This window comes from Dipodomys merriami, unplaced genomic scaffold, assembly GCF_024711535.1.
Source record: "Dipodomys merriami isolate MVZ:Mamm:240054 unplaced genomic scaffold, mDipMer1.0.p SCAF_93, whole genome shotgun sequence".
Classification (NCBI taxonomy): domain Eukaryota; kingdom Metazoa; phylum Chordata; class Mammalia; order Rodentia; family Heteromyidae; genus Dipodomys; species Dipodomys merriami.
In genome coordinates, this window is record NW_027206546.1 from 527,578 (window position 1) to 531,597 (window position 4,020).

A 4,020-nucleotide genomic window follows, 5' to 3' on the forward strand; every position below is an offset into this window, starting at 1 on the left:
CAAGAACACTTAGAAGGTATCCCAAGTTAATACCGAAGACATTTCATTGATACTTTTATATTCTAATATATATTCTAAACCTAATTAATTATATTCCAATTGTATTTATTGGAATAAATAAATATCAATGTAGTTCTCAAATTATCAACTGATTCTAGTAAGTTTCACTGTGTGAAATATAAAATCAGCATATAAATATAAAATATATAACTATATATAATATACTAAAAGGTACATGTTTTGCATTGTTCTGTTCTTGTTAGGATATCAAAAGCAACTCTTTTAAAGTTTTATTCCATTATCTCTATCTCAGTGTTTGGTAGAGTTAGGCCTAAAGATTTACGATTTGTAGATTTACAGACTGAGGCAAGAGGAAACAATGTGATAAAAACATTACCAATTTAAGGCCTAAAATCGAGGAGAAACATATGTACTGCTCCTGGAGCTATGGAAATATTTGGTGATATAAACGCAGTAGTGTAAGTTCCTTCCTGATTGGAAGGTAGACAGACCGGGACATTAGGTAATCATGCATATGAACAATTTTTCACCTTCTTGGCTTTAGCTACTTTTGAAATGTTAGGTATAATAAAAAATTATATTTTGAAAAAATACCTTCTAGTCTGAACAGTTCTGTCTGAACTGTTCATCTCTCTACGATCCCTTGTAGCTAAGATTAATTTTGTTGCAGTAAGACAACCTTTGCTGTCAGGGTAAGATATTCTGGTTGGTCTATTCCTACATGGAAGAATGGGAAAGAGTCAGGGAGACATTTTGTGCCAGTAAGACCTCATTTGGGAAATTTTAAGCTGCAGAAGTTTAGAAGTAGCTCTTGAGCAAGGCTTACTTTGAATCCCTTAGCTCCACAAAGCTAACTCAGTTCATAAATAAGTACTTGAAAAGCCATCACCTTTGGACCTAGCTATAAAGGCTTTAAAGTATGATCAGGTTTAAAATGAAAAAGACTTAAAATAGTCACGGACAAAAAAATGTTGAAATGTAAGCAATTGATTGAACAATATAAATATTTTCCACTATACTCAGAATTTTAGGGAAATAAGATCAATACCATTGTAGGAACAATAAAATTTCCTTGTTACAAATAAGCAACCAAAGTTATATGCCAATATTAAGATTGCATCATTAACTATTTAAATTTACAAGATACTACATGCTTCAGCAGCACATCTACCCAAATTACAACAATACAGAGAATAACATGACACTTCCACAAGGATGATATGGAAATTTGTGAAGTATTCTTCAGATTCAAGGAGTGAAATACAGTTATTAAAAAGTTGATTACAAAGATACAAGTGAAACAATACATGTAATTCATAGAATTAAAAGTTTGTCTTCAGTGTATTAACTCTTAACCTCAGAAAAGTCTTTACATAGCATAACCTTTACAAAACTTTTGAAATTAGATAACATTGTCATTTTATCCCAAAGAAATAAAATACTATAAAGACCTTGGAAAAAAGGAATCTTAAACTGTTTCTATATGGAATGCAATCTGAAAGTACACATTCATTAATGAACCTATATAATATAAATCAATGTAGAATTCAAAATATTATATTTGGAGAGAATGAAATAGATTATGGATATTATATGAACAGAATACAGACTATTTTAAAATAAACTTTTTCAGACAAGTACCAGAAATATCTTTAGCTTATGTACTACTCATTTCAACAGATAAGTTAAACCTATTTCTGATTTAAAAAAATCACAAACTCTGCAGAAATCATTATAGATATATACAAACAACTCTTGAATACATTTTGATATCAAAGTCAGGCAATTCACTTGGAAGAATACCATGAAATCTATGAATTTTTACAGTAAGATATTGCTGTTATTTTGTATTGTGAAAATATTTTGGAAGGACACAAAGGATGAAACGGCATTTTTGAAATTTAAGAAACTTAACCAAACCATTACAACTTACGAGAACAATTTGTTCAGCCTTCCACCACTTCATAGAGGTAGTGATACTTATTAACCTTTTGGCAATATCAAATGCAGTTTCTTCCAAGTTGTTCTTCAGACCTGGTTTGATAAAATGGTTCAACAGAAGGTGATCCAGCATACTTTTGCTACCTCTATTCCCAGCAGCAAGATGCAAGGGGGTCAAGAGGCATTTAGTTTGGTCATTGGTATCTGCATCATGATGAAGTAAGAAAGAAGCCACTCATATTATTCCACGTATAAGCACTGTGCATGGGTGTCCAGCCATCTACAGTTATTGCATGAATAGCTGCCTCGAGACAGTAACTCATGGACAATGTCTAAGTGTCCACTGTAGGATTGCCGATGAAGCGGGGTATACTCATCCTCATCCCTAGTATTCACATGAGTGGCTTTTTTGGAAAGTAGTGTCTGCACTGTAGTAAGCTGATTATTTTCGGCAGCCCAAAGAAGAAATTTTCTTGGATCCTTCTCCATCTTTTTTCTTGCAAATGATACCATATTTCACGTTTTCATCTTGTTCCTTGTCTTCATCAGAATTGCCTAACCATTGACTTTGAGTACCACTGGGAATGAGGTGCCCATGTATTTCACCAATAATTCACGTTGGTTGAACTGGTCAGAAAAATCCAATGAATTTTCTGCATCTGTTTTTTCACCATGATTTGTTTCCTCTTTTTCCGTTTTCTATTCTAAATTATTCTAACTGGAGAATAGGGAATTGATAGAGAACAGAGAAAGATTTTCCTCCATATTCAAAGTTATAGGCTGAAAATGATGGCAAGTGGTGTCTTCATGTCCAGCTTATTCTAGGAATGAGAAAATAGGACATAATGCCTTCTATGAAAATGCTTTGGGAAATGGCAGGGCAGAAAGTGAAATGATGCAAGCAAAAATATAAAAGCAAAAAAAATTAGGATAATTATAGAGCAATCATATTATCTATGAGAACCATGAAAAAGAGGAAGAGAAAGACAGATGTACAATGACCTAGCTAGCCACAAAATCCATGCCTCTGATCAATTTATAGTGGAAACAATTTTATTTTTTAAAAAGAGATGGAAATAGAATTTATGTACTTTCTTGAAATTAGTAAATACATTTTAGTAGCCTACACAAAGAGACATAGCTTTGACTAAATTTGAGACAAGAAACTATTTTCTTGATAATTCTAGTAGCAGATCTGACAAGTCAGTTGAATCAAACTTTTCCTGTAAAATGAACGAATGTGTCTATTCTAGAAAAGCAGCTAGAGAAGGAAGGCCGATTGTATGTGTGAAAAAATTTATGGAAAAAGGTATTGAGGATTACTTACTGGTGATCCACTTGCACAGGAAGCGTGATTCTGAACTATTGCATGCTGATTCTGAACTAGTGCTTTAATCATTATATTCTCCAAGAAGAAAATGTGAGATTTAATTGATAGCAAAGACCCACATTTTGACTTCTCATTAAGCACCTTAAATCATCAAAATCACATGAAGACAATAGACAGGCCTACTTTTCTAGATGAAAACAAGTGTCTTAAAAAAACAAGGAATTTAAGTAGTCATACAAAGGACTTCGATTTACTACTGCACTATACTTTTTTTTCTAATGTTGGGCAACAATAAATAATGGACCTATTAGAAAGCTCTTATACCTCATATGTTCAATAGTGATTCCTCTTATATTATATCATGGTATTTTTTGTTTATGGCCTTAAGAAATTTACTACCATGAATTTCTGACAGGACAATATCATCAATGTACATCTTGCTTCTATACTCTCAGTTTTAAATTACTATCTAAGTATGTGCATTAGATAACTATAGAGAAAAAAAGCCACACTGGAGGCTTTTGTCTTTAATCCAAGGTAATCAGAAAGAGGAAATCTGAGGATTGTGGTTTGAAACCACAACAAGCGGGAAAAAAAAGTCCATTTGAATCTGATTTGAAAGTAACCAGCAAAAGGTAGAAATGGAACTGTGGTACAAGCAGTAAAATGCTAGCCTTGAGAAAACTAAAACAAAAAATAACAAATTCTGGGACAGAGCCAGGCCCTAA

General features: G+C 32.7%; 1 pseudogene; it reads left to right on the forward strand.

Annotated features, from left to right (window-relative positions):
• Positions 1-1,171: 1,171 nt before the first annotated feature.
• LOC138821723 (U6 spliceosomal RNA) lies at positions 1,172-1,271 on the forward strand (annotated as a pseudogene).
• Positions 1,272-4,020: the final 2,749 nt, after the last annotated feature.